The sequence below is a fragment of the Mastomys coucha genome, unplaced genomic scaffold, assembly GCF_008632895.1.
Source record: "Mastomys coucha isolate ucsf_1 unplaced genomic scaffold, UCSF_Mcou_1 pScaffold8, whole genome shotgun sequence".
NCBI classification, from domain to species: Eukaryota; Metazoa; Chordata; class Mammalia; order Rodentia; family Muridae; genus Mastomys; species Mastomys coucha.
The window spans coordinates 74,851,258-74,869,731 of NW_022196914.1; the positions used below are offsets into that span (position 1 = coordinate 74,851,258).

Consider the following 18,474-nt stretch of genomic DNA (forward strand, 5'->3'; position numbering starts at 1 on the left):
TCTAAAATAAAAAAAACAAAAAAAAAAAACATTTGAGCCTTTAATCCCACCACCAAAGAGTAAAACTAAAATATAGCTCCTAACTGGTACATTTGCACACTAGAGAAACCACATAACATATTACAGATTATTATAAAAACCCTCTACAGGATGACTAGAAAGGTAGCTAATTTCCAGTGGGGTCAGAAACAAAGAGTAGCTTTTGCATCTGCCTGTAAGCTCATCTCTGTGCATGCAGCCCTGACCAATATTGACCCAGATGATACCCTAATTGTGGATATCATATTTATTGATGAATTGGCAACTGGGGACTTTTCATAAAGCAAAAAGGAGTTCACCAACATTGGCCTCTTGCCTTCTAGTGCAAATGCTTTCCATATAGAGATATACATATTCTCTCTCTGGACATTGTATGAGGCATGGAGAACCTTATATTCAGTCACTGCCAACCACTCTATAGTCATAAGGGTGCCCCTTATGGGCAGAGTTCATGGAAGGAAAGGTATTACAGTGGACCTGGTACCTATCTGAATTCCTTGTGACCAGGATATGGTAGCAACGGGGTCTGTGCCTTCTTACACTGAGGAAATAGCTCAGTTGCCTATCATCCCCATCCCTAAACTGGTCACAGCATTTGGCTGACACATGGTTTACTGTCATGTCATTAACCACTTAAGGAAGCAAAATTAATGGCAAGCGGCAGCCTATAGACCAGTGGATGGAATGGCCAATACTAAGGAAGGGACCTCAAAATCTGCACAGCACTATTGGCTGGCTATAAGACAAACAACTAGGAAAACGAAAGGAAAAATCTCTATGTGCAGTTCATGGTACATATATAATTCTAAAGCTATATAGTCAGCAAAATGGGAAACCACTAACTGGCAGATAAATGGCAAAGATATCTGGTCATGGGAGCATGAATGAAAATGGCAAAACCTAGCAAAGACATTAAATTTTATGTAGGTCATACAGGTAAGACAGACAAAACATCTGAAAACAATGAATTAGTAGACATATTGGCATCATGTTTAATCAAGACTAACTTATGAAAATTTTCGAGGGAAGAAATTCAGAACAAATCAGCAAGAATTATAGATTACACATTTGAAAAACCTGAAAGTTTACCACTAACACTAAAAAATAAGGGGGAGTGGAGAACCAAAGTAAATCAGGACAACACTATGAGAATTACTATTAAAAGGAATTCATAGTCAGATGATGGTTCATACCTTTAATCCCACCATTTGGGAGGTACACACCTTTAACCACAACAATTGGAAAGCAGAAGCATACCCATAGGAATCACAATGATTTATATTTAAATGTCTCTTGCAAAACTGAAATGTCTCTTCTGATCTAAAAAATAAATATAATTAAACCTTGAATTATGAATAAAGGGGAATATAGGTATATTTATCCACACATACTAAGGTACATTTTAGTTCCAAATTTCCAAAAGAATTTTTAAAATTTACAAATTTCAATTGTAAGATAATACTTTTACTAAAAACCATTTTGCTCTAAGAAAAATACATGCTGCCAAAAAAAGGAACCCCCAGAATTAGGGTTGGAGCAGGGTTTGACTTTTATCTTTCTAGGAGAATATAAGCATCCAACCAAGGAATCTGGAGACCACTGGACAAGGGAAACATCTGAAGAAAGAGGGCAGACCATGAAGACAGTATGTCCCAAGACAAAGAGCAAATTGGCCAAGTGATATCACCCAACCTCCTGCTCATCTCTGCTACACTCTGCAGCCTAAGTGGCAAATAGTCTTTATGTGGTCCCAATTCAATCAAAAATTAAAGCTGGCATTAGGGTTGAAGTGTGGCTCTCTCCTTCTCTAAACCCGCACATGCCTATTAAAAGAAAATCCAAAATCTCTGACTCTTATCAGAAGAGTCACTAATCCTGGACAGAAGAAAACAAAGAATAAGGTTCTATTCTACTGCCACTATCGCAATTTCTTAGTTTTCATTTGACTCTCTAAAACTTTTCTTAAGATATAAATATTATCTCAAAATCTCTAAGGTTATTATGTATATACAAATTTGCTGTCTCAATACTAGTAGTCATACAGAATACTAATCCTAGAGATAAGCTTCATCTAGCTTCCTGTATGTTTTCAGGTTGGAGTCTGAAGCAGGTAACTAGGAACATAGTTTGTTTACCTCAGATATATTTAATAGTTTGTGGTCCGCAAACCTTTCAAGGATATGCTGAATATGGCATTTAAAATGTTTAAGTGTTCTACCATTCTTAACAGTAACCTTTAAGATGTCTGAGAAGATAATGTTCCCCCTACCCCCCGCAAAATCAGCCTGGAATATGGTAACACTAACCAGTGGGAAAACTGCCCCATGCCTCTTATGTTTTAAATGACTGAAACCATTTTATAATTGTACCAAAAACCAATTTGATTAAAAGTAAACTTCTTGATCTAAATTACAAATAGTACTACTACTTTGAAGCAGTTAACCTTACCAACTAAAAATAATTTAGCCAACATCCCCCTATCTTCTGGGCTAATTCAAAAATCTTGATGCAAATATCTTCGTCCTCCTTCCTACTAGCAGCTGGAGGCCATGACCCACCCCAGAGACTGAGCTCTGTACTGACTGCTCAGTAGAATGAAGCTTTATGTATTTTCAGGGCAGGATTTGAGAGATTAGCGGTTTCTACTTGGGACGTTGATTCTTGGGATCACAGTATGAAGATCAAATTGTCCCACAATGAGGCCTATTCTGTTTAACATTTGTGTTAAGTACATAGTGCATGTTACGTACACAGTACAGAGCAGACAAACTTCCCCAAAATCTCAGATCTGCATGTATCTTTTTTCATAAGGAGTATTTCTTTAATTTCTGTATATACCTGAATATTGATTTATAAACATTAAAGCTAGCTAGTAATTTCAAAACCAGAAATGATCTATTATGTATGAAGTAAAATTCCTACTCTTATACAAATCTCTAAGGAATTTATATCCTTAGTTTTTTAATTATAACCTATTGTGTTTGTTTTCAACCTCTTACAAATTGAATAAACCCGAACTTTATATTAAATCAAATCACAGGAAAATATGACAAAGACTATACCTGAAATGATAAAGTAATAGTATATGTTCTCCACATCACAATAACTATCTCAGCCCTGAAATGTGTTGATATGTTAATCACTCTCAATTTATGACCTTAAACATTCTCAAGAATTTGAATCAAGAGAAATTTTAAATTATCATCAACATACTATATAATCTAGCAGTAAAATTAAGGATAACAGATTAAAAGTGATACAATGGGTAAAGATGCTTGATTCCTGGGACATAGACAGGAGAACCTATTCCCACAAGTGACCTTCACTCATCCACTTTATATGTGTGTGTGTGTGTGTGTGTGTGTGTGTGTGTGTGTCCTAAAACTTTCCTAAGACCATTTTACTATTCTGGGAAAATATAGAGAGTAGAATAAAAGGAAAAACAAAGATCCTACAAGTGCTTTAAGTTCTAGGACATAATAGTGAAAATGTTTCACTTATAATTTTTTTTTATCAAAACTAATTTACCTTACAATTCAGATTTATTACAGTAGTTTCTATAATTGAAAAATGATGCCCTTTCCCTCCTATGAGCAAGGAAAACTTGTGATAGGAACTAACAGTATGTACAAAGGATATCACAAGATCTAAATTCAACAATCTAAGCACCCACCAAAGGCAACTAGAAAAAAAGAGAGCTATTAAACCAGACATAAAACGAAGAAAAGATGGGCAAAGTAAAAGGATAGTTCAGTAGTTAGGAGCATTTCCTGTTCTTTCAGGGGACTCAGGTTTGGTTCTGAACACTCACTTTTAGTTCCAGGGGATCCGATATTCTCTTCTACTCTCAGGGATACCAAGTACACACATGGTACACATAAGCAAAAGGTAAAAGTTTTAGTTAGCCTTGTAGAATCTTTTTTAAAGAAAACTTGTAGGGACTAGAGAGGATGGCTCAGTGGGTAAGAGCACTTGTTCCTCTTGCAAAGGAGCTGGATTCAGTTCCCAGGACCCACATCACAGCCTTCAATCTGCTGTAACTAGTTTCAGGGGATCTGATACTTTCTTTGGGCCTCCTCTAGCATTGCACACAGTGGTACACATACATGAACACAGGTCAAACATTCATACACATGAAATAAATCTTTAAAACAATTCAAACATTTTAAGCTTAGTATTTTTTTTAATTTATTTATTTTTATTAGATGTTTTTATATTTACAATATCTCCTTTCCCAGGTTCCCCTCCAAAAGAAAAAAGAAAAAGAAAAGAAAAGAAGAAAAAAATAAAAAAAATAAAAAATAAAACAATCCCCTGTTCCCTTCCCCCTCTCCCACTCACTAACCCACCCTCTCTCACTTCTTGGCCCTGGCATTCCCCTACACTGGGGCACAGAACCTTCACAGGGCCAAGGGCCTCTTCTCCCATTGATGACGGGCTTGGCCATCCTCTGCTATACACATGGTGCTAGAGCCATGAGTCTCCCCATGTGTATTCTTTGGTTGGAGTTTTAGTCCCTGGGAGCTCTGAGGGTACTAGTTAGTTCATATTGTTGTTTGTGCTAAGGGGCTGCAAGCCCTTCAGCTCCTTGGGTCCTTTCTCTAGCTCCTTCACTGGGGACCCTGTACTCAATCCATTGGATGGATGCCTGTGAGCCTCTACTTCTGTATTAGTTGGTCACTGTCAGAGCCTCTCAGGAGACAGCTATATCAGGCTACTGTCAGCCAGCACTTGCTGATATCCACAATAGTATCTGGATTTGATGACTGAATATGGGAAGGATTCCCAGGTGGAGCAGTCTCTGGATTGTCCTTCCTTCAGTCTCTTAAGCTTTAATATTTTAATTATGTATATCTGTGTGGGGGCCTGTGCATATGTGTACTGGTGACCCCTCTAGGACTATCCTGGAGCAGGAGTTATAAGCAGTTGTGAAATGCTCAACATAAGGGCTAGGAATCAAACTCAGGTCCTCTGCAACAGCACTACATTCTACCCTTTGAATAATCTTTAACATAATCACCTTTTTCTGGAACATCAGTTAGCAAAACATATACAAAGCACTACATTATCACTAATTAAAATAATTCCTAATGATAAGTAACTTTAAGCTTTACCTCTCAGGCCAGAAAAAAAAAAGACAAGACTATTTCCTCTAGCCACATAAGTTAATGCCATAAGCATAGGAAACAAAGACCACTGGGCATGGAGGCACACACATTCAATCACAGTACTTGGGAAGTAGAAGCAGGCAGACCAAATCCAACCTGGTCTACATAGAGAGTTCCAGGCCAGCCAGTGCTACATAGGAGAGGGAGAGGAAAAGGGGGAGGAGAGGAGGGAGAGGGAAGAGGGAGAAAGAAAACTAAACATGTTAGACAAGAATAAAATGTCTTTATTTGCCAATGACATCATAGTCTATCTGAGCCCAAACACATGCATCACTGAAAAGCCTTCTGATTATAGTTAATGATTATAATACTGAGGTTATACAATACAACATTAATATACCAAAGTGAACTTTCCTAGCTACTACCAGTAAACAAATGAAATGTGATATTAAAAACACAATTGGAGCTGGGCAGTGGTGGTACACACCTTTAATCCCAGCAGTTGGAAGGCAGAGGCAGGCGGATTTCAGAGTTTGAGGCCAGCCTAGTCTACAGAGTGAGTTCCAGGACAGACAGGGCTACACAGAGAAACCCTGTCTCGAAAAACCAAAAACCAAACCAAACAAACAAACAAAAAAAACCCCACAACTGTATGTACATCAATGCAACAATATAGCCATTCCATAAAGGAGCATTTTATCAACCAATTGGGAGGTTGCCGTGGGATCATAGCCTCCAACAGGATCGCTGATGCTTCAGCTCACCAAAGTATACTCTATGATGTCTGTCCAATGAAGAAATCATTTTTCAGAATTTATTCCCCCAGTTAAGTGATATACAATTGTAAATAAACATTTACATGAAAATCTACCAACCTATACAAGATCTTTATAAGCAAAACTAGAAAAATCTAATGAGAGAAATCATAAAATATCTAAATAATGAAGATATGTTTTATATTCATGTGCAGAGATAATTGATATTGTTAAAACATTTCTTCATAAATTACTCTATAATGAAACAAACCATATCAAAATTCCAACAAGTTACTTTCTGGACATTAGAACTTAAAACATGTCTACATGTGGATACCCAAGAGATAAATAAATCAACATAACACAACTAATAGTCTAGAAATAGAGTATTTAAATATAATCAAATGACCTTTGGGAAAGGAGCAAGGCAATGTATTAAGATGAAAAATAAAGCCATATAATGATCTTAGTGTTCTGTCTGTCTGTCTGTCATGCTGGTATGGGCATGTGAGGCCAGACGCTGATACTCTATCACTCTCTACTTCAACATTGGAGAAGAGCATATCATTGAACTGAAAGTTCACACATTAGCTAGCAGGCCATCAGTCTTGGGATCTGCCCGTCTGTGCCGTACAGGCTTGTGAGTCACAGCTGGCCTTCTCTATATGAGTTCTGCGGATTTGCACTCAGGTCCTGCCCTTGTCTGGTGTGTTCTGTACCCACTGAGCCTTCTCCATTGAATCATAGAGTAACCTTAAACCTTTCTCCACAACTATCCATAACAGATCACTGAACTAATATTAAGATGTAGAACTACCAAGATTCTAGGTGCTCTTGTAGTTGGCACTGAGTTTGTAACCATCAAAAATGATTCATGACATACAAAAATAGGTCAAATATATTTCCCTGAAATGAAAGCTTTTGTTCTATAAAATGTATTGTTTTTAAAAATCAAAAGCTATAGACTAAGAGACTGTCTTTGTAAGATACTTATCTTGATTAAAATAATATATCCATCATATACAAGATTTTCATAAACTTCACTAAGAAAACAACATAGTTAAAAAGATATTATGGGGGGCTGGCGAGATAGCTCAGTGGGTAAGAGCACTGACTGCTCTTCTGAAGGTCCTGAGTTCGGATCCCAGCAACCACATGGTGACTCACAACCACCCCGTAATGAGATCGGACACCCTCTTTTGGTGGGTCTGAAGACAACAACAGTAAATTACACTGGAGGTATCGGGGTTGGAGCGAGCGGGGCTGGAGCGAGCTGGGTGGAACAAGCGGGGACAGCAGAGGTCGTGAGTCCAATTCCCAGCAGCCACACACATGATGGCTCACAGCCATCTGTACAGCTACAGAGTTCAAGCCAGCCTCATTGGCATATCCAGTTGCAGACCATCCAGGACTACATAGTAGGATCGTATGGTTTCAAACAATACAATGACAACAACCCGATGATAATCAGCATGTATGAAAAGTGGTCCAGTTGAAAATCACAAATTAAAATTAAAATAGTGAATGGCAGATCTACTAGAATAGCTGAGTTTCACCAACCTGGTCTATATAGTAAATTCCAGGCCAACCAGACCTACATAGAGAGACCCTGTCTCAAAAAACAAAAACAAAACAAAACAAAACAGCTAAATTTCAAAACACTGGTGACACCAAATGCTGGCATGGATGGAAGAGCACTCATCACTGGACTTCAGAAAGGTAGCCATTTGGGAATATGTGTGGCAGTTTCTTACAAAGCTAACAGGGAATGACTATGTGTCTAAGCTACAAGCTTAATGTCTACACAAAAACATACAAAAATATTGAAGAAAACATAAGTAAACAAGCAAAACAGCTGTAAGATACTATGGTTAGGGTTGTGTCTGGCAGTGCACCCCTTTAACCTCAGCATTTAAGAGGCAGAGTCAGTGCATTCCAGACCAGCCTGGTCTACATACCGAGTACCTGACAAATATGCTAAATAATGACACTGTCTCAAAATTAATATAGCAAAAACAAAAACCAACCTATTTCATGCCCATCAATAGAAGTTATTATTACTGGATAAAAAGAAAGCAGCAAGAATTAGCAAGGATGTGGATAAATTTGTTCACTGTAGCACTATGGAAACAGTGCATCCTCCCCTCAAAATGTTAAAATGAAGTTACTACAGTATCCAATAACTTCATCTCAGTATATAACCAAAGACACTGAAAACAGGGATGCAAAGATATAGTTGGACACTCAACAATTATAGCAGCATTACTCACAAACAGCCAAAGATGGAAACAATTCCAGTGTCTATTGATAGCTAAGTGCCTAAACACAATGTGGTAAATATACACACAGCAGAACATCTACTCTAAGGAAGCTGATCCTGGGAAGCACATAATATAAAACTGATGAACCTGGAGTAAAATAAAGCAGTTACAAAGAAAAACACCTATGTGTTTCTAGATGCATCGAAACCCTTAGGGAAAACAGTGGCCACCAAAAGCTGGCAGGCTGAGAAGAGGAGAGGAAGGTCAGGTAATGAGTCAGAGTTCCCACTGGGATTATGAAAAGTTCAGAAGAGGACAGTAGTGACAGTGGTGGCTGTTTGTCACAATAATGTAAACAAACAGGATGTTAATGACTTGAAACAGATCCTTCACTTTCTATATGAATATTTTATCGCAATGACAGAGACCACCCCATTAGTGCACTTCTGAAACCTAAGGCTGAGAAAAGAGAATGGCACATTCGAAGCCAGCCTGAGCTACATACCTGTCAAAAGGAAAGAGGATAGCTTATGAGGACTGGTGAACCCGAGTTTATCCTGATAAAGAAAAAGGCTCACTAGAGGTTTTCAAAGTTGTAGACTTGTAACTTTGCCTAGAGAAAGTCTCTTCACATATGCATGTAGAAATACTATGTCTGTATATATTAACCACTCATTTTGCAAAATTTTAGAAGTCCAGATTGAGCTGCTGAACTTCACAATAATTATTCATTTGTACTGCATCATGTAGCAAACTTTCCAAAATTATACACTTTTGAAAAAAAATCATACACTTTTTAGAAACTTCTAGTGTCTGTGTAACACAAAATATGGTCATGCTTTTTGTGACCATATGTCCCACCAATTGCCACCCTTACTATTTTTTAGACCTTGAGCTGGCACCAGTGTTCGCCACATTTTGCATAGAAATAATTGCTAATGTTGAATCTTTCTTAATAGATTTATAGTATAAGCAAATACATGAGGGCAATTACTCTTACAATATACTTACAAACACTGTCATGAACAGAACAGAGAGAAAACAGGTCTAGGCAAATCAATGATCTCACTAGTCAAATATGTTCTCTAGTAGGTAGTTTAAGTTACCTACTTCACATTTCAGCATCAAAATAAAAAAAATTCATAAATATAAAAAAATTTATTCATAACAAGCAAAATTAACCAATTTTTAAATATTTATTTTCATTGACACATAAAAATAAAGAAATATTTATATTTTAAAATATTCTAAACAAATTTCAAAAATAGGAAAAGCAAAGTTTCACAAGAGACTTTTTGTAGGGGAGTGGCACTGGAGAAAAACACAGACTTAAGGTGACAAAGACAGACAGAACATTTAGCAGACTCCACATGTTGATATCACAAATAATATAAATTTGGCAAAGCATGCCTGAAAACTGTGATAGATTTGTATTTAAGACTCTCAGTAAAATTCATAAACTTCCTTTGTCAAAAAATTGAAAGCATTTTTTCCCCTCTAAACCATAAATAGATAACTATCTAGTTCTCCTCTTAAAATACTAAAAACTTGGAGACTTCAATGCCCACTCTCACCAATGGACAGGTCATCCAAACAAAAACTAAACAAAGAAACCCAAACACATACACACACACACACACACACATACACAAAACTAAAAAGTTTGGGCTTTTATGAAGTATTTTTTAAAATTTAAACTTTATTATAAATTATCTTTGTAAATCCTTTTTGCCTCTTTTGATACTAGGCAAAGGATGTACTTTACAACTCCCTTCAGGAGGTAGCAATGTGAACAGTCTCTGGCATTATAATAATCACACAGCACCTTGTTTAATAGTCAAATCTTCCTCATATGCAGCTGCATGCTCTAAACAGTAACCTCATTTTGCAGGGGAATTCCAGTGAATACAGGCCTTGTCACTTTTACTACTTTTCATTTGTGTGGGAAGAGTGTGTACATGTGTGGATGTGATATCCCTATTTGTATGTGTGGAAGGCCAGACAGGTTGTCAACTGTTACTCTCTACCTTACGTTTTGAGACAGGGTCTCTGGCTTGGATCTTGGCACCTATCAGGCTAGGCTCAGATTTTCTTGTCTCCACCAGCTCAGCCTGGGATTACAGACACAAGGTAAAAGAGTTGGGTCTTACATGGGTGCCAGGGATCTGAATTCAGATCCTCATGTTTGTATGGAAGTACTTCATACAAACCCTTCCACTCTCCTTCAATGTCTTGGCAACTTCCAAGAATTGTCTTTGCCAGTCATAACTATAAGTTTCCCATCATGCTGATTTGATAACTCGGTTTGAGCATCTTTTGGGGAGGACACAAGCTGGTGACTTTTTAAAACATTTATTTTTATTTTATGTGTATAAGTGTTTGTCTGCATGTATGTATACGTTCCATGTGTATGTTTGATGTCTGAGGCGGCCAGAAAGCTGTTAGCCACCAAGTGGGTGCTGGCAATGGAGCCTAAGTCTTCTGCAAGAGCAGTCAGAAGTACTCTTCATCTCTGAGCCATCCTTCCAGCCTTGTAGGCTTCTGGTTTTGAACAGAATGTCTAAAAGTTCCTTCAGCATTCTCAATCTACTTTAGGATTTTATTTGACATTCTTTTAAAGGTCATACAAACTGTTTTTACAAAATGAAGAACTGGCAAGTTGGAATACTTGTCTAGGGTTTATAGTTGTAGTAGATGGGAGTGTGTTTCTAACATCTTCTTCTAGTATGAGACCACAGTGTTCAAGCTCACTGATGCCACATGGACACATAAATGCAGAATAGTCAGAGTCATCAGGTAGTGTACTGGTCTTTAATTCTTTTTATCCATATTTCATTTGAACTAAGTATTTGTTGCAGGTGTTGATCTTACTTGTCATCCAGGGGCTTGCTTTTAGTTTCAAGGTTTACAATCCTAGGGCTCACAATTGGCAACTCGAAGACTTGGTAGCCTTTCATGGTGTGCTGTCTAGTTTTGTTGCCATTGATGTTGTTAATTTGACACTAGCAAGGGTCAATTAAGAAAATGGCCGACTGTACAAGCCCATAGCATGCTGGTAGGATTTGCTGAAGGAGTTGGAAACAGGAGATATCTGTAAGTTCAAGGCCAGCCTGGGCCTCCTGAAGAGCTAGGGCTACAGGAAGACCCTATCTCAATAAACAAACAGACACCTCCAAAAGATTGGCCTGCAGTCAAGCCTGTGAGACATTTTCTTGATTAATAATTGATGTAGAAGGGTCCAGTCCGTTGAGAGTGGTGCTACCCCTGAACAGGTGGTCCTGGGGTATATACAAAAGCATGCTGACAGCCAGGAGAAGCAAACAGGAAGCAGTACTCCCCATGGCTACTTCCTCAATTCCTGCCTCCAAAGTTCTGCCTTGAGTGACTGCCATAACTCCCCTCAGTGATTTAGTTGTCTGCTGAAAGCTGTAAGCTGAAATAAACCCTTTCTTCTCAAAGTTGCTTTTGCTCATGATGCCATATCATAGCAGTAGAAACCCTAACTGAGGCAAGGGTGTGCTGAAAGCTGTCACTAGGCTAAAGCGGCCAAGCAATACAGCTGCAAGGCTATGGGCATAGAGTTCACCTCAAGTGAACAAAGAGCAGTAATGGAGATAACCAGCCAGCTACTTCACAGACCTACCCAACATCAAAATCTAACTCAGCTCTAAGGATGTGGCTCAGTGATAGAGCCCTGATTTGATCTCCAGTAGTTGGGAATTAGAGGTATACCTTTAATTCAGCCAGGATAGGATTATTTAAAGAGCTATGTAACATCTTTTACCAAAATATACTAATCAACTATGCATAATCCTATATACTCAACATAAGGCTATAAGTCATTTCATTTTGCCCAAGCATCTGGTGAGATTGTACTGCCTTACTAACAACTTCATAGTTAGCTATGGGCATGTGATTTATGTTATCAGTGAAATGTACGAGAAAGTGACAATAACACAAATTTTAAGACTACACATGATTGCCTTGTCTTTTTCCTCTGTCACAGTAATCAAAAGTTTGTCCACAAATGAGGACATACAAAATAGTTACTAGCTGTCTCATAAGGGGCACACAATATGAACAAGATATAAATCTTTATTGATTTTAAATCACAGAAAAAAAATTTTAAATCACAGATCCTGACAGCTACAGCTTGATTAGCAACTGTCTGTTAATAATACGTAGCTCTAGAGAATGTTACATGAGAACTCAAGTTGTATGGTATCTGCTATATATTGACTGTTTGAAGTTCAGTGCGATATTTTGAGAGTTTACTATTTTCAAGTGAATCAAGATGTCACATTTTACAAAGCTTCATTTTGGTCTTAAGGGCAGCATAATGTTGAGTCTTCCAAGCTCAAGACACTAAAAAACACTAGATAGCTGTTTCATGAAACTACTAAAACTACTGTTACATTTTGCAAAGCATACCTGCTAAATTAAAAGCTACCTAAACCTCTGCGTGTATCAGCAACTCTAAGTATTCCCACTTGCTGCTTGTTTTCCTTGCATTAGGAGCTTTGGATTTAGAACATCTCCATGTCTGCAGCACAGACCACTGAGATTATATTTGCATCATAAATATATTTGCACCAAACAGACCACAATTAATATGCTGAAAGGTAAGAAATGCTTTTTGAACACACTACATTATCATTTGAGCAACATTACATTATCAACGACATTCCATCAAAGATAAAGCTAGTTAATAGGTATTATTTATTTAGTCTTTAGATCAAAGATGAAGTGTCTGTCCTTCAGCAAAATCTGGCATTCTTGAACAAACCATTTTACAAAATTTGATCACATGATTAAAATTAATAAATATGTTTAAAATACCATTACTTTCCTCTTTTTTAAAATAAACTGAAAAACAATCAATCATGTAGTGACTATAACTTAACAACTGGTCAGACCTGCCTGGTGGTGGTGGTGCATACCTTTAATATCAGCACTTGGGAAGCAGAGGCAAGTGGATCTCTTTGAGCTGGAGGCCAGCCTGGTCTATAGAGCAAGTTCCAGGATAGCCAGGGCTACACAGAGAAGCCCTGTCTTAGGCCGTGGGGGAGAGTTAGTTAGACCTATGCTAGATTTCTTCCAGATCTGCCACTTAACAGCAAAATTATTTTGAAAACAATTATTTCAAAGTAATTTAAACACGTCAATTTCCTTCTCTGTAAAGACAGAATTAATAATAACTCATAGAGATATTTATAGAATTAAATAGCATGGTAAGTAATGGCATGTAATGCATGGCATAGAGAAACAAATGTTCCTTTCTTTCTCTTTAGTAACAAGCAAGGCTAATCCAGGAGGGAAAGAAAATCCTACAAAACAAGTATCTTTCCACACTCTGCTTAAATAAATGTGGACAACTGACTTCTCTTTATTTTCCTCTCACCAACTGTAAGTATGACCACACCCACCGCTGTCTCTACCTTCATTCCTTTCCACCTGGGCCAGGACAACAATCCCTTAAGTTCACCGCCTGTCTCTAGTCTTTGTCAATGTATCTTACTACTTAGGTAATTATGCTCAACTATATCAGTCTTTGCTTAGAACTCTTCATTAATTTATCTTTTTTCTTTCTTGACCCTCCTATCTCTACACACCCACTCCAAGGAACTGCAGGTGTACACCTAATTTTATGCAGTGTCACTGAGGACAAAACCCAAGACCACCTACCTCCTAGTAAGCTCGGTATCCACTGAGCTATGACCTCAGCCTTATAATTTGTCCGCTAAAATTTAAGTAGAGATAAGAATACTAAGACATCTGTAGTTACTTTAAACGGTTTAGGGAAAAGGAATATATGTGAATGTGTGTAAAGTGAGTGAGGTAATTGGTGAGTTTGATACAGTCAATCGTACAAGATTCGTTATACAATATAGAACTCTGTTACTCATTCACAACATTACACTGAAAACACTACTAACGACATTTTCACCTATGGCATATAGATACTGTGAGAATAATTAAATGAGACCACGTTCATAAAACCCTTATTTAGTGGCTGGTACCTGGTATAAATGTTAGCTAGTCCAGCTGTTGCATAAGAAATAATTCTTCAGTATTAACAGTGCCATCTAATACAAGTTAACTTCAAACCATACTCTTAACAATGGATTAACCCTCCTCAGAACTATTTATGACTATGAACTTCAAATACTATTCATTGAAACACACCAAAAAGAACTTTTTCACTGGCATAAATCAAGACTGAAATGAATAATACTTGAAATATACATTGGTTAGGAAAACCACCCAGGCATTACTAAACAAAGTTTTACAACTTAGCAAACTCTGCAGCACACAGGAAGCCAATGTTTAGAGCTTCTTTTGGACCAAAGAAGGAAATTTTACCCTTAAGAAAGGCACTGGTCTCTAAGCTGTCCAGTCCTAGAATTTAACTGCTGATTTTATTTAGTTTTCATGTACCAATATTTTCATCATAGAACCTCTGAACCACATATTCACAAGGTGACTTAGTTAGGGTTTTACTGCTGTGAACAGACATCATGACCAAAGCAACTCTTATAAGGACAACATTTAATTGGGGTTGGCTTATAGGTTCAGAGGTTCAGTCCATTATCAAGTTAGGAGCATGACAGCATCTAGGCAGGCATGATGCAAGAGGAGCTGAGAGGTCTACATCTTTATCTGGAGGTTGCTAGGAGAAGACTGGCTTCCAGGTAGCTAGGAGAAGGGTCTTAAGCCCATGCTAACAATGATACAATTCCTCCAACAAGACCACATCTACTCCAAGGTCACATCCCCAAATAGAGCAACTCCCTGAGCCAAGCATATTCAAACCACCACATTCCACTCCCTGGCCCCCACAGGCTTCTTCAAACATATGAGTCTATGGGAGCCATACCAAAACATAATGCAAAATATATTTAGTCCACCTTCAAGAGTTCCCATAGTCTACAGAAGTCTCAACAATGTTAAAAGTCCAAAGTTTAGCTCTTCTGAGATTCATGCAATCACTTAACTGGAACAAAGCAAGACAGGAAACCAGCTGGGCAAACTCCAAACTCTGCATCTCTGATGTCAAAGTGGTCTTCAGATCTCCAACTCCTTTTTCATCTTTGTTGACTATAACCAACTTCTTTCTCCTGGGCTGATTCCACTCCATTAGCAGCTTTCCTCAGCAGATATCCCACAGCTCTGACATCTCAAACATCTTTGGGTCTCCAAGGTAACTTCAACTTTACAGCTTCTTGTTCCAGTGTCTGGGATCCACACATGATCTTCTGGGCTCCTCCAGAGAGTTGGTATCACATCTCCAGCTTTGCCCTCTATTGCACTCCAGGCTCTGGTTGACTCCAACTCCACTGCTGCTCTGTTCTTGGTGATGATCTTACAGTACTGGCATCTCCAATACACTAGGATCTTCTGCTACAACTCAGCTTCACCAATTAGCCTTTCATTGGCTCTCTTCATGGGGTCAAGCCTCAACTTCTTTACATGACCCCTTCAGCCACATTCTTTACCAAAATACCACAGAAACATACTAGTAATCCCAGCTTGTGAGAAACTGAGGTAAGAGGATCTCCAGCTATATAATAAGTTCAAGGGTAGCCATGGCTACTTATTAGCAAGACCCTATTTTTTTAATGTATGTAGTGATGGTAATCCCTGCTGAATTTATCCATCATGTAGTGAAACATCTACAATGTCTTAAACAAAATGCTAGACCCAGTAGCTAGCCTTCAAATTTTTAGTTACTGAATACACACATACACATACATATACACACACACATACACACACACACACACACACATACACACACACGTACACACACACACTAACTTCATTACCATGGGTTTGAACGCTCATAGAAATGTTCTATGATACAGATATATACAAGATGTTTTCAAGGCACAAAGTGGGAGCATACACACTGGAGCATGGTTGCTATGCAGGATGCATTAAGACTGTCAGAGAAGCTTACTTAATAAAACTACTCTGTCAGGTATTTTTGATTTCTCTGTGCATCCAATGCCCAAGATTAAGATAATTTAAAAACACTTAGTATCTTTTCTCTTTGGATCATTCATATATTTAGCACTTATTACAAGTAAAATAGTCATGTAGATAATGAGAACACTTTCCACAAATTTTTAATGTTCATACAGTAACAACAGATTTTGGCTGAAACTATAAAGAGAACACCCATTAAATTTTTATCTTCGCAGATATGTCCAGTGATGCTTTTTACTCTGTCTCTTCTCAAATTCTAACAAACACACAAAGCAAAATGTAACAGTACATGTGAAATTCTCATATACCTTAAAGTCCTAGGATATTACTTTTCAACTGGTTATATGAGTAAAATAAATACAAATGAACAAAATCAAGTAGATGAGATTATATGGCCTGCTAAATGCCATCTAGAAGAACTTATAAATGTTCAATCTCAAAATTTTATTATGTAGTCTGCTGTCTAAAGTCTATTTAATACATCTATTAGAGCTATTCATCATTAAAAAGAATACTAGCTCACTACTGGGAACTTCAGTCCTAATACATTTTCACTTTTATGAAATCCTGTAAAACTATCCTGTAAAAATCCAAGTCACACAAAAAGCTTTCCGACAGAATTTCTACTTAATTCATGCTAGTAAATACTATTTTAAGCTTACATTTATATGGTGTGGTAGCAAATACCTATAACCCAAGCACTTGGGAGGCAAAGGCAGAAGTATCACAACAAGTTCAAGATCAGGCTGAGCTACAGGCTGACCAGTCAGCACTATAGAACAGATCATCAGAAAAGAAAAAGGAAAAGATAAAATTTGCAATATGACTATTCAATAATATAGAAAAAGCAATAGGGCTGTTAAACTAAACACTATCTCTTTTAGGCAATCTATGATATTAGTATTCATAATGGTTATATTTAAAGAATACTAAAATAGTGACCAGAGAGATGGCTCAGTAACTAAGAGTACTTGTTATTGAAGAGGACCAGGTTCAATTCTCAGCACCTACATGCAGCTCACAACCATCTGCAACTCCAATTCCAGGGACTCTGATGCCGTCTTCTGACCTTTGTGAGCACCAGGCACACATGTGGTATACATACATATATCCAGGCAAAAAAGCACAAATAAAATAAAATAAAATAAATATGTCTTAAAGAAAAAAATACCCCAAATGCTATCCTGCTTTTTGGAAAGACAGCTGAGCAACATTTTTAAAATTTCTATACCATTCCATAATCTAGTGACTCCATAGATATACTCTGAAAATACACAGGTAGTTAACAAAACAGTCCCAGATGTCAATGATCTTAAGTCTAGAGGGAATCTGGACAAATAATAGACTATCACAATGAGACACAGGAGTACAGGGAATCTCTAATCTAAACATCTGAAACTAAAAATGCTCCCAAAATTTCAAACTATTTGAACACTACCATGAGATCATGAATGGAAAGTTCTACACTATAATGCTATGTGTGTAAGAAACAAAGTGAATTTTATATTAGACTAGGTCCTACCCCCAAGATACCACACACACACACACACACACACAAATACTTCTTAAAAGGTTTTGCAAAGATTTTAAAATTAAAAAAAAAAACTATAAACTCTCAGGAATATTTAGCTTATGCTGAACACTGGGATATGCCAGTAGGAATCCAAATCCACACAGACTGGCACTTATTCTAAACTTTGAATTTAAGCAAATCAGTGACAAAACTACTACCTGGGGATGAACAGGAGGAGCACTGTGAGCAAATGGGACGAGGCAGGACAGAGGCACAGGAGCCTCAGACAAGTATGAAGCATGCAGAACGACAAACTTTAATTATAGAAGAAAAAAGAACTATGGAATTATAGGTAACTTACAATCACCCAAATAGTATTAGCTACTAATAATATTAAACAGTATTAATAGTAATAAAATAGCACTAATCTATGCCTATAATCTGGGCCAGGAGGAAGCTGTTAAAAATGCAGATACCATTGAGTATGGATGAGTTGCCTATTACCACAGCCCATGGGAGGCTAAGGCTAGAATACTGGAAATTTGAGGTCAGCTTGGGCCACGTAAGAAATCTGGCCCAATCTGGACTGTATAACCAATTCCTATTTTTAAAAAGGGGGAGGAGATGAATGTCCAGGAATGAACAGAAGAACAAAAGATGAGAGCAGAGAATATGAAGGGTTCCATAACACACTGAGAAGTCTGAACTTAATCCTGTATGTAACTTGAAATACAAATAAAACTTCAAATGCAGACCAGTTGGAAGCTAAATGACATGTTTCTAAGATTCATATGAAAAATGGGAGCTAA

The 18,474-nt window shown here is 37.5% G+C and overlaps 1 protein-coding gene and 1 long non-coding RNA gene across 3 annotated transcripts in view; one reads left to right on the forward strand and one right to left on the reverse strand.

Annotated features, from left to right (window-relative positions):
* Positions 1-18,474, forward strand: part of LOC116083701 — a 200,394-nt gene that overhangs the window by 149,225 nt on the left and 32,695 nt on the right. Inside the window, exons 7-9 of one of the 2 annotated variants that reach the window (XR_004115879.1) lie at positions 12,679-12,785; positions 13,455-13,569; positions 17,861-17,970. This is a non-coding gene — a long non-coding RNA (uncharacterized LOC116083701). Of the gene's footprint in view, positions 1-12,678; positions 12,786-13,454; positions 13,570-17,860; positions 17,971-18,474 lie in introns of those variants that run through there. The other variant, XR_004115878.1, reaches the window with a different exon arrangement.
* Ndufs4 (NADH:ubiquinone oxidoreductase subunit S4) overlaps positions 1-18,474 on the reverse strand; it is a 95,934-nt gene that overhangs the window by 63,857 nt on the left and 13,603 nt on the right. The window lies entirely within an intron of this gene.